Source organism: Armigeres subalbatus, chromosome 2, assembly GCF_024139115.2.
Source record: "Armigeres subalbatus isolate Guangzhou_Male chromosome 2, GZ_Asu_2, whole genome shotgun sequence".
NCBI lineage: Eukaryota > Metazoa > Arthropoda > Insecta > Diptera > Culicidae > Armigeres > Armigeres subalbatus.
Genome location: NC_085140.1, coordinates 321834103 through 321847372, shown reverse-complemented (window position 1 = coordinate 321847372; position 13270 = coordinate 321834103). Strand labels below are relative to the sequence as shown.

Genomic DNA, 13270 nt, shown 5'->3' with positions numbered 1-13270 from the left:
AATGTATGTCGATGACGCAGTTGTCGAGATGGTATGTAGAAATTTAATTTCGATAAAATGTTTGTTGAATCAATACGCTGCGAAACTATATCGTTAATAAATGAAACCATTGCAGTTTCACGACGCTCTTTCAAAGATTGAATGTTTATAAGCTTGCAGCGTGCCTCATATGATGGAAGTGGAAATGTTGTCCAACCTAATTTACGAAGAGCAAATAATAGGAATTGTTTTTGTACTGATTCTAATCTTTCTTCGTGTGTTATTGAAAATGGAGACCATACAATGCTGCAATATTCCAGTATCGACCTTACATAAGCAATATATAATGTTTTAATTGTGTATGGGTCATGAAAGTTGTAGCAGAAACGTTTTATAAAACCCATCATATTATTTGCTTTATGAATAATGGTGTTATAATGGTCGATGAACGTTAGTTTGGAGTCTAAGATAATTCCTAAATCCCTAACTAATCCCTTAAATGGTATCAATTTGAAAACCTCTGACCAAATCAAACCAAACATCAGTTAGCTAGTTAGTCGTTTAACTACAGAGATCCGCGATTAAACCCTGATCCACCCACTCAAACCCACAACAAGAGCAGCTCTCTCGATCTCAAGAGAACCGCACAGAAACTCACTCCCACCGCAAACGAGAACAGCCGGCTGCGGCTGGTTGCGCATTCGATCTTCCACCAAAGGCGCACGCGATCTCGCCAGTTTCGTTTCAACCCGTTTCCAAGACGGACGCGATCTTACCGTCGTTGCTTCACGCGAATCACCTTCCCGTAACGGACAAGGAAAACCACTTCATCCCGCCAAGTTGCAGTCTTCCTTGTACGGTCAGTAGTTGAATATTCAGATTCAGATTATTTCTCCCTTTCTGCGATTGTCAAGGGCTGTGTGCGCGCACGAGTGATTGCAAAAAAAAAGTCGTATTGCGGCTCCACAGACAGCCTGGAATGCAAATCCAAACTGCTGCGATCAATTGGTACGAGAACAGAATTGTGACTAATTGAGATTGAGTGATACGGGCAGCAGTTGGTTGTCGGTGGTAAGTTTTCTTACAAGTCTGCGGGGCAGCGCCAACCATAAGGCACCAACGGACGCCACCGGATCGGAACGAAAATTGCCGTGTCGTTTGGTTGGTTTTTGTTTTTTTTTACGGATTGTTAGCCGCAATTCAGTTGGACTTTCCTGTGTGTTGTGTGCTTTGTGCAGCTTTTCGGAACAGTGATCGCGAGCTTGCTTGTGGGTTGACTTTCGACCAACAAACGTGGCTTGTGGGGCGGCCAATGACTGGTGGTGTCACGCTGTGCGATGTGAATGGGTTACAAAATTACGGTGCTCGAAGGAAAAGGTACTTACTGTGTGGGGGGACGAGGAACGGTGGTTCAGTTCAAGAAGGTTGAGTCACACATGCTAATCCGTAGGTTTAAGTCACCGCATCCAGGCGGGTTTCGGTGTTTGGAGAGACGCTTTTAAGCGCTGAAGTGATCTTGTGCCGCCGCCGGTTTAAGTGAGGGGTAAACAGAAGTGAATAAGAATCGGTGCGGTGCACACTGCACAATGTCGTGTCGTGGTAGCCTATGAGGTCATTCAGCTGGATATTACGAGGTGCCAAACGTGTAAACGTCTATGGTGCAGGTTGCCATACATGTACTGTGGTTCAGCCATTGAATGGTACGGCGAGAAGCGACCAAAGCTGTTTGAGTTGATTGTTATGCAACTAAATCTTATGAGCGGGACCACTCCGTAAATTGCTTTTATTGCGCTGCTGCTACTTGAATGACCAAAATCATTCAACTAATTGGATTGGAGGATTTCCGCATTCAAACGATGCTAACAGATCTCTCTTGCTGCTCATCTTCTATTTGCATATGGTATATCGTTATACTGAATAGTAATAGGTGGTGTCATTTGTCGAAAAATTAATTTGATAAAAAAAAACATTGTTAATAAGTTATGCTGCACAATGTTGCTTAGACATGAAAGAACACAGCTAGGAATATTATGTACGTTTATTTTGTTGCACATATTTAGAGCATGTTTATATTAAAAAATAATCGAACGCGGAGTAATTTTACTTTTCACCATTAAGTTTTACTTGATTTTAACTTGTGTCTCGGACCAAAGCCTAAAGGATGATTCTAATCAAATATGAATTGTACAAGTTTCCAATCAAGTTTCAATCTTTGTACCTGTCCCACTCAGCTCACTGTGTTTATAGTATCCTTCCAGCCTTTATCATCTTCTGGATACTGAGCGAGAGTTGGGCGAGCTCGTGATTCACCTTTCGTCACCACACCGCTAAAAATGTTTCCAAGCACGCCTCTCTCAAATACATCGCGTGACGAGTGAAGAGATGCATAATCATCGAAATCCACAATAATAAAGAAACAACAAGAATACATAGCGTGCTATGAAGTCCTGCAGCAGGACATGGTCCAAATTTCATGATCTTTAGAGGATCCCCTGATCGTTTTTAGATGATAGCTGAATTATACATTAGGTGCGATTGTGAATCTTTTTTGACCGCAGTAATCTTTTGGAGCCAGCAGTAGGCCCGACTTCCACAGATGATGCACCTTCGTATCTCACAACTGTGATTATGTTTTCATCCGATATTTTAGACACATGTATTGTGCATTTTTCAAGAATTTAGCTACGCGCCGTTGTATTGTTACATTACCCATCAGGACCTATTTGTACACGTTATTCACTGTCTGTGCTCTCAGCGCCATTTAAGTATTCGTCAGAGTGCTGCCAATCACTGTACAGTACACCCAACAAACATTGGAAGCTGATAGAGTGGTCGTTCAAACAAAAATAGTCTTCTTCAGCTATGAAACTGGCTTATTCAGCTTAAATTGTTTGCGGGATGCGTTGAGCTCCTGATATAACTTGCATGTTTCTCGTGTACGGCAAAGCTGCTCTATCTCCTCGCAATCCGCTTTTTCTCGACGATTCTCTGTTTCCGACTACAGCGTTCCACGTTCTGCTGAGTCCCCTGCTGTAGCGCATTATTCCCATCTATAAATTGAATGCACCAATCAAACCAATCAGACCGCATCGTGCTTTCGTGCTGTGCGGTTCTTTCTCTCTTTGCGGAAGGAAGTTTTTAATACTACCCGAAGCTATTTTAATTTCAACTGTGCTTCTTAGCGCTATTTATACCCACTGATCCCGTTACGATCTTTGCAAGGACCCGTGCCTTCGTTTTACGTTGGACCCGTTTGCGGAAGTAAAATTCCGGCAAGCGGTGGTAATCCTGCAGGGACACCGTTCTGGGAAAAAACCTCTTAGAAGGTCACGTCTCCACGCTCAGCAATGAGCATTAATAAAAACAAGAGGAAGGGGGAGTATCTGAATTCTCCACTTCCTTCAAAGAAACAAGGTTTCAAGACCGTCCTGCCCAAGCGCGGAAAAAATAGAAAGAAGCTGGAGACTTCAGATATTCCTTCTAAATCTAATGTTGACATTGTTTCTTCTCCTATCGAACTGAGCAATCAGTTCGATTTGATTAATGATGAAATTGAGCAAATCGAATCTACCTTTAGCCCAGGTGATTCGATTCATGCGAAGAAACAACGGGTTCCGCCAATTGTGGTATCTGTTGCCGAGTTTTCTGGCTTTCGGAATGAAATCTTGAGTAACCTTCAGGGGATCAAGGTTTCATTTCAGATTGCTAGGAAGGGTGACTGCCGCGTTTTGCCGGGATCTTTTGACGATCGCAAACGTCTTCTTCAGTATTTAACTGAGAAGCGCCATAAATTCTTCACATACGACGACAAAACTGAGCGATTGTTCAAAGTCGTCTTGAAAGGTCTCCCCAGTGATGACAAATCACTGGATGAGATTAAAATTGAAATTTCTCAATTACTTGGATTTGCGCCAGTCCAAGTAATTAAGATGAAAAAGAAATCCCACTCTGGTACTTCCCAAAGGGGCATTTCACAAGAATTTTATTTAGTTCATTTTAACAAAAGTGAACTAAATAATATGAAAAGTTTGGAAAAGGCCTGTATTATGTCCCATGTCCGTGTTACATGGGAACATTTCCGCAGGCTTGGGTGAAGTTTCCAAAACCCCACTGAGTGCCGTAAGTGCGAAAAGTGGGGTCACGGAACCAAACATTGTCACATGGATGCTAAATGCATGATTTGGCCAAGGACGCATGTCCTGTGAGAGAAGATTCCAATAAATTTAAGTGCGCAAATTGTGGGGGCAATAATAAATCCAATTTCTGGGAATGCCCTTCACGCAAAAAATTGATGAATTCCCGTGCAAAATTGATGACGGAAATTCCAATCGGATCCCAGATTCGACGGGTAGACATTTTCAAACGCTCAAATTTCGAAACCAGTTACCGGTCGAGCAATTCATACCCACCAAAATTCACAAACAAATTTTGCCGCTCGTCAACGGGTAGCAAGCACTTCAGTAAATTCCAATTTTTCCAATGTACCTACGTATGCAAACATCGCTGCTGGTAGACAAAATTTCTCTTCTCAAAATGAGGTTTATACCCATGTCCCAACGGAAAATAACAGTCATGTTGCCGATTCAGGAAGCATGACTGCTTCCGATTTTGATTTTTTAACTAAACAATTGCATCACATGATTGATGCAATGTTCAAAGCAAATACCATTCCTGAAGCTGTTCAGGTTGGTATAAAGTACACACAAAAAATTGTTATCGGACTCCGTTTCAATGGATCCAAATAATTGTGTGAAAGTTCTAAATTGGAATGCCCGCTCTCTAAAGGGTAAGGAAGATGAATTATTCAACTTCCTTTCAGTTCATAATGTGCATATTGCCATTATAACTGAAACGTATTTAAAACCAGGAATCTCCATTAAAAGAGATTCAAACTATTTTATCTACAGAAATGATCGTCTTGACAGCGCCTGTGGTGGGGTCGCCATCGTCATTAATAGACGTATCAAACACAAATTATTTTCTTCATTCGAAACCAAAGTTTTTGAAACCTTGGGAGTTTCTGTTGAAACAAATTTTGGACAATTTTCCTTCATTGCAGCCTACTTGCCTTTTCAATGCAATGGACAGCAAAAGAATTTGTTGAAAGCTGATCTTCAAATTCTGACTCGCAAAAAATCAAAATTCTTCGTAATTGGTGACTTCAATGCCAAATACCGTTCATGGAATAATGCTCAAAGCAATTCCAACGGCAAAATTTTATTTGAAGATTGTTCTGCGGGATATTATACTATTCAATATCCCAATGGCCCTACTTGTTTTTCTTCCAGTCGAAATCCTTCTACAATTGATTTAGTTTTAACGGATTCAAGTCAGCTGTGTGGCCAATTGGTAACTCATGCTGACTTTGACTCTGATCACCTTCCTGTGACATTTGAAATCTCACAAGAAGCCATTTATAATCCAATCAGCTCTACTTTTAATTATCATAGAGCTGATTGGGATTTATATAAAACGTATATCGATAGGAATTTTGATGTTGATATTCCTTTGGATACCAAAAGTGATATTGACAATGCGCTCGTATCTTTGACAAACTTAATTGTCGAAGCCAGAGGCATTGCAATTCCTAAATGTGAAATTAAATTCAACTCCATTATTATTGACGACGATCTTCAGCTTCTGATCCGTCTTAAAAATGTGAGGCGAAGGCAATACCAAAGAACTCGCGATCCCGCTTTAAAAGTTATTTGGCGAGATTTGCAAAATGAAATTAAAAAACGTTTCGCTATTCTGAGAAATACCAACTTTGAGAATAATGTCTCGAAGTTGGATCCCAGTTCGAAACCCTTTTGGAAATTAACGAAAATTCTTAAAAAACCTCAAAAGTCAATTCCAGCGCTTAAAGAGGGAAATAAAATTTTATTAACAAATGGCGAAAAGGCTCAAAAACTTGCTCAGCAGTTCGAGAGTGCACATAATTTTAGTCTAGGTCTCACTAGTCCAATTGAGGATCAGGTTACACGGAGCTTCGAAGACATTCTCAATCAAGAGAATGTTTTTGACTCTTCGTCGGGAACTAATTTGGATGAAGTGAGATCTATTACTAGAAAATTTAAAAATATGAAAGCCCCGGGTGATGATGGTATTTTCTACATACTTATCAAAAAACTTCCTGAGAGCTCTTTATCCTTTCTGGTTAATTTATTTAACAAATGTTTTCAATTGGCATACTTCCCAGATAAATGGAAAAACGCCAAAGTTGTTCCAATTTTAAAGCCGGACAAAAATCCAGCTGAGGCTTCTAGTTATCGCCCAATCAGTTTGCTTTCTTCAATAAGCAAACTGTTTGAAAAGATTATTTTAAATAGAATGATGGTTCATATTAATGACAATTCTATTTTTGCTGATGAGCAATTTGGTTTTCGCCATGGGCATTCAACCACTCATCAGTTATTAAGAGTTACGAACTTAATTCGGCTCAACAAATCTGAAGGATATTCGACTGAAGTTGCTCTTCTTGATATAGAGAAAGCATTTGACAGTGGTTGGCATGAAGGTTTGATTGTAAAATTGATGAATTTTAATTTTCCTCTGTACATTATTAAACTGATCCAAAATTATTTATCAGAACGCTCACTGCAGGTAAACTATCAGAATTCTAAATCTGATAGATTACCTGTTAGAGCTGGTGTTCCCCAAGGCAGCATACTGGGGCCCATATTGTATAACATTTTTACTTCTGACTTACCTGATTTACCACCAGGGTGTCAAAAATCTTTGTTTGCAGATGACACAGGTCTCTCAGCCAAAGAGCGAAGCCTTCGTGTCACTTGTAGTAGATTGCCAAAAAGTTTGGATATTTTCTCCACTTACTTGCAAAAATGGAAAATTTCCCCGAATGCTTCCAAAACTCAGCTTATAATTTTCCCACATAAGCCGAGAGCTTCTTATTTGAAACCTTCTAGCAGACATATTGTCACTATGAATGGGGTTCCAATTAATTGGTCTAGCGAAGCTAAATATTTAGGACTTCTGCTAGATCAAAAATTAACTTTTAAAAATCACATTGAAGGCCTTCAAGCCAAATGTAACAAATATATTAAGTGCCTATATCCACTTATAAACAGAAAATCAAAACTTTGTCTTAAGAACAAACTTTTGATTTACAAACAAATTTTAGACCTGCCATGTTGTATGCTGTGCCAATATGGACTAGTTGCTGCAATACCAGAAAGAAGGCACTTCAGAGGATTCAAAATAAAATTTTGAAAATGATTCTGAAGTTGCCTCCGTGGTATAGTACCAATGAACTTCATAGAATTTCTAATATTGAGACATTGCAACAAATGTCCAACAAAATAATTTCCAATTTTAGACAAAAATCGTTGCAATCTTCTATTGCAACGATTAGCTCCTTGTACCCTTAGTATAACATAGGTTAAGTTCAGTTTAAGTAGAAAACATTGTAATTCCTACATGGTTTAATTCAACCAGAGGAAATATCCTAACTGCCAGAGGCAATTGAAATGTATTAATAAATAACTAAAAGCGTAACATAGCAAATAAGGATGATAGTGTTAAGAAAACACGGAACACCTAGTCTAAGAGATAAATGCATGTATTAGATAATTAGCAAATAAAAAAAAAATTAAAAAAAATCAAACCAATCGCTCCGTCGGACTTCGACGTTTTTTTCGTCGAGCGCATATGCAGTAGCAACATCAAGTTTCTTCAAGCATGCCGAAGCCGCCGTTGATTCTTCTTCTTTTTCTTCTGGCATTACATCCTCCACTGGGACATTGCAGCCTCCCTTCTTCGTTTTCAGCACTTTCACAGTTATTAACCGCGACGTTTCTAAACCAAGTTACCATTTTTGCATTCGTATATCATGAGGCTAACATGATGATACTTTTATGCCCGGGGAAGTCGAGACAATTTCCAAACCGACAATTGCCTAGACCGGCACCGGGAATCGAACCCACCCACCCTCAGCAAGACCCTTTTATTGCCGCGCATCTTACCGCTAGGCTAAGGAGGGCCCCTAAGCGGCCGTAAATACCGAACATTATGCGCAGTAATGACATTCCTCCCGGAATCTAAAACTAAATTCACTCGAGTTTTCAAGGACACACCCCTTAATGCAGAAGCAGCGCACACCTGTCATTTTTATTATTTCGTAGCAGCATGCGTGGAATAATAAAGATGACAGTTATGCGTTGCTTCCGTGCTGAGTGGTGTGCGCTTGAAAACGCGAGAACACGTTACGAAAAAACCTTATAAGTTATGGCAAAAATTCATTCGAAAATACTAATGAATTTCATTATGCCACCTAATGAATGATCTCATACCAAAATGCTAATAACATTCATAAGATAATGAAATGTGTTTGTTTTGGTATTGGGAGTTTTGGAAGGTATGTGGCTAATGCAATGTATATTTTTTTTTTTACACTTAAGCTTAAGCTCCTACTTTGGCAAAAAAGTATTAGAAATCTTAATAATAAATAACATTAAATTGTTTACGTGTAGATTTAAATTTGGATTCCGGGAGGCTCATTGGCGTAAATAAGGGGGGGCTAGGGGGGCTTAGCCTCCCTAGAAAAAAATTAGCCCCCCCAAGGATTTGAAAAGTTAGTTAGCAGTGATATCAATTTTCAACATATAGCATAATGAATTACTGAAAATGTTTGATGACAAAAATTATTCCCACAAGAGTTATCTCCTATATTTAACTGTCGAAATGAAATCAGTGGAAGACAAATGAGCTTGTTTATCATTTCTGAGAAAGATTCCTGGGTGGCAGTGAAATTGCACTTGATGTTGATTACGAAAAATCAATATCTAGGTAGTTGATTTGAAAGTATCAAAGTAAGCTTGATATGTACAACAACGGAGAGCCAACAAAATATCAATCAAAGCAATCGTAGTACTTTTCCAGCAGTCAAAGATATGTGGCCAACTATCACGGACTGGAGTGACAGTTTTCCAGCAGACTTCCACTTGCCTAGCATCATGATAATCTCCACAATTCCCATCTGCATCCAAAAAGATTCTCATCATAATCCAAGAGGAATTCCCATCGGAATCTGAGAAGAATTCTCATTAGAATCTCTAAAGAATTTACACTGGATTCCTTTCGGTATCGTTGAGGGATACCCTTTGGAATCTGTGGGGGATATCCTTCATAACCCATGGAGGATTTGCTTCAGAATCTCTCGTTATTCGCTTCGAAATTCCTCCGGAGTCGGTCAAAGATTTGTTCTGGAATCGTCCGGAGATTTGCTTCAGAATTCCTTGACGATTTGTTTCAGAATACTTCGACGATTTGCTTCAGAATCCCTTGAATATTTTATTCGGAGATTCTCGACGTTTTGCCTCGGAATCCCTTAATGATTCGCTCCGGAATACATCGATGGTTTGCTTCGGAATTCCTCGAAGAATTAGTTCGGAATCCTTCGACGAATTGCTTCTGAATTATTCGATGATTCGCTTTGAAATCCCTCGATAGATTGCTTGAGAATCCTTCGACGATTTGCTTCCACATCCCTGGAACATTGCCTACGAAATCACTGAAACATTTCCGTTGGGTTCTCTGGAACATTCACGTCGGAGTTCCTGGAGGATTTCCGTCGACATCTCGGGAGGATTTGGAATTCCTGGAACATTCCCTTCGGACTCATTAGAACATTTCTGTCAGAATCCTGGTGGATTGCCATCAAAATCCCTGGAGGCTCCCTTCGGTATGCTTGGAGAAATCCCGCTCTCGGCCAATGCCGAAACCATTGGTAAAACTTGGAGCTTAAAACCAAAATATATTTATCAATTGGATTTACAAAATAGTTGTACGACCAATTCTGACTTATGGATGTCTTGTGTGATGACAAAAGGTTGAAGTGAGGGCAATGCAGTCTAAATTAGGCCATCTTCAAACAATGTGCCTAATGGCAATGACTGGTGAGTTCGACTCCCACACGGCTGCTCTCGAAGTTCTCTTCGACGTGGACCCACTACATCTCAAACAAGAAGCATTTTCTTGTGCTTACCAATTATGGGTGTTGCCGTTGTGGGAGGGTTTGGTACTAGTCGACTCTTTCAGCAGATATGAAAAACAAGCACATTGTCTTAAGTCAGCTACTAAATAAAGCTAAAAAATAAAGTTTATTAAACGAAATCAGCTACAAACATTTAAAACTTACAAATTCGGTGGCAGATTATAGAAACAAATAATTTCTACTCTGTGTGCACCTCCTCAAAAGCAGTTGATCACTACTTTCTGCTCTTCTGTTTTACTTATAGGGTTGTCAAAGTTTAATGCGGTTATGTTTAATACGGAGTGTTCAAATTTTGGATGTGCATTATGCGCAACAATGGGTACTCGGTTTCTTGGAAGAGAATCCTGTAAACCGCAGCTCTACACATACTTCGTTGTTACCGCTTCTGGTTAATTGGGCCAAAATTGTTCTTGCCCAAGTGGTTTTCCTTATATGACAATTTTAATACAATTTCCATCGCGGGATGAGTGGACATTTGGCTATTTGGAGAGATGTCGGACAGCATATTTTATTATTGTCTTTATTTAAAAGGCTTTCAGTCCTTGGCTGGCTCACTTCTGGTAGCAAAAGGTAGTAGCATTACATGTCATTGTTATTCTAGTTATTTTCGTTGCAGGGTCTGTGGGGGTTCCGGTGGCTGTATAGTTTGTTTACCATTTTGCAAAGGGGGTCCTAGTTCATAGCCGGGTCGGTTTGATTTCAAGGGGATTCAGGTTGTGTTCCAATTTCAATACAGGGTCTTCATTCGTTGGGTTGTCGTGGGGAGACGTCAGGTATTCTTTAAATTTTAGTGTAAAGGTGGACGTCTTTTAAGAAGTCTCGTCCAACGGGTTGTTTTGTAGGGCCGAATAGGCGTTGGAGATGTTGTTGTTAATGCAGGCTGTGTGGTAGTGCGGACATGTGCTGAGGATTGTTAGGCTGCAATCGCCCGCCTCGCACCTGTTATAAAAGCGGATGCACACAGGTTATGAGTGATGTTGGTGTGGTCCGTTCTCAACCTGGAGTGTACGACTTGCTCGCGATGGTTGTCGCTGTCACTGCCAGGTAGCGTAGAGTTCTTCAGCATTCGGCAGAAATTTCTCGGCCGTCGCCAGTCGTTTGCCCATGCTATGACGTTTTCTGCATTTACCCATAGTTTGGCGTCCGCTGCCGGGACTTCTCTGCTCAGAAATCCGTCGTTCCTTCCGAGATTAGCTAGTGCGTCTACGTATTCGTTGTCATGGCAACGTACCCAGAGGAGTGTGATGTTGCTGTTCGCTACGGACTCGATCGCTTGAATCCATGGGTGCCTGTTAGCTGGCGACGCCAGGGCCGAGTCCGATAGGTCGAGGATTGGCAGGGTGCTGGGTATGACCATGGCTCTGAAGATGGCGGCTGCTTCGGCTGAAAAAAATGTGCAAAGGTCCGACAGTCGATTGTATTCGTCGATGGTAGAGGAATAGATTCCGATGCCGACTTTGCCGGCGGCCTTGAAGCCATCCGTGAACCGGATGTCATAATTCGGATACTCTTCCCGGATGTGGTTTCTTTTCAGGTGTCTTTTTAGCTTGGCTAACTTTCGTGCTTTCGGAGTAACCAATAGCTCTGCTGTAGAGGGCGGCGGTGGTGGCTAGAAACCGGAAAGGTAGCACACCGGCCTCGGCGCATGCTATATCCGCCGGGGTCGACTGGAATAGACCGGAGACTATCCGGATAGTTCTATTGTAGGTTGGTCCTAGTCGGGCGATGAGGTTGTCGACGTTGAGGCTACATAGCTCGATACCATATAGGAGTCGGCTGCTGATGATTGCATTTGCAACTCGGAGTTGTGTTGGGCGGTCGCTTCTGGATCTTCTTTTCGATATGCTTTTGATGATGTTGATTCTGGATGCACAATCACCGTGGACTCGGTTGCCGTGATCACTGAAGTTAAGGTTCCTGTCCACTTTGACGTAGAGGATTTTGCATTTTTTTATATAGGAATGGGGACTTTATCGATGGTTATGGGTCGGGTTGAGGGTTTATGGATGAGGTTGCAGATGTAGGTTCTGGAACACTTACCCGCTGACATTATGTAGCCGGCTGATTTGGTTCATTAGGCCATGTCGTTGATGGCCACTTGTAGTTTTCGTCGTGTGGCCTTGGGGTGCCTTCCCCCGCGTTGATAAGGAACGATGCGTGTCTTCCAAAAACTTTTTCCAGGGCATCCGCTACGGCGGTTGATTTTGAGGGAGATACCTTTTGCTTTGCGCTTACCTTGAAAACAGTTGACAAGGCGCCAGATCTCGGCGGAAGATTGGTCTCTGTTGATTCCGTCCAGAAATCCCGGATCGTTTGCCAGCACTCATTGCGATCAATTTGGTACTCAGTTCGGAGTTTTTCGAGGTCGGCGTGTCCTGGTTGTAAACTGTCTTTACTTTTTTTAGTGCCCGGAGAGCTTTACGCATACGCTTGACGGCTTTCTTGACGGTGTCATTCCACCAATGCACCGCTTTCCAACCTGGGTTGGGGCTGGATTTCGGTATGCAGTTTTCGGCCGCACGAAGGATGACATCGGTGGGTTTGCGTTCAGCTCTGCCTCTACTACGCATTGGTAGACGTCCCAGTCGGCGCGATCGTTTAACCATCTCGGTCTTCTGGAGATTTCTTCAGGTTTGCCGTTGAGCGCCAAGAGGATCGGCATATGGTCGCTTCCTCGCGGATCTCCATCCGAGGACCAGATGAGCTTGCCGACAATAGCGTACGACGCTAACGACACATCAATGGCTGACTCCGTCGTTCCGCGCCGGAAGGTGGGTGAGCCATCGTTGAGTACGGTTAGTCCCGCATCCGAAGCTGCGCTGGAAACTAGGCCCCAAGAGGGCTGATAGCCGTTCACGTCGCCGGGCTACCATCCGGAATTCGGTATCGACGAGTATTTCGTGTTTACCTCTACGAACCACTTATAGCGACCGTCGAGAGCACAATCCATGGCGGCCGTTGTCGTCCTGTGTATTTCCTGCAATGCTATGGCCACTGGTTCAGAGTTGGTTACTAGCAACTCAAAGTCACAGATGTTATTGAAGAATCCGTTTTCATTCCACTGCAATGCCAAGATGGTAGGCGGTGGGCTGATACCGCGCTGATGCGTTGCACTATGTGGTGGTGTTCTGGCCTGGGACATCGTCGGGTTGGTGTCGGGTGCTGAGGTCCGGGGAAGAGCTGGTGTTGTAGATGGCGTTGCTAGCCCGAAACCCGCAACCGGAAGAGGTGAGGTAGGCGGCGGACAAAAAGAGGTGTTGTACCAGGTTCGTTTCGGGG

General features: G+C 42.1%; 1 protein-coding gene across 4 annotated transcripts in view; it reads left to right on the top strand.

Moving 5' to 3' along the window:
* Positions 1–703: 703 nt before the first annotated feature.
* LOC134212676 (uncharacterized) overlaps positions 704–13270 on the top strand; it is a 45052-nt gene continuing 32485 nt past the window's right edge. For 2 of the 4 annotated variants that reach the window (XR_009979321.1, XM_062690728.1), the window contains exon 1: positions 704–838. The gene's annotated coding sequence lies outside the window, so the exon portion shown is untranslated. The other 2 variants (XM_062690729.1, XM_062690730.1) reach the window with 2 other exon arrangements.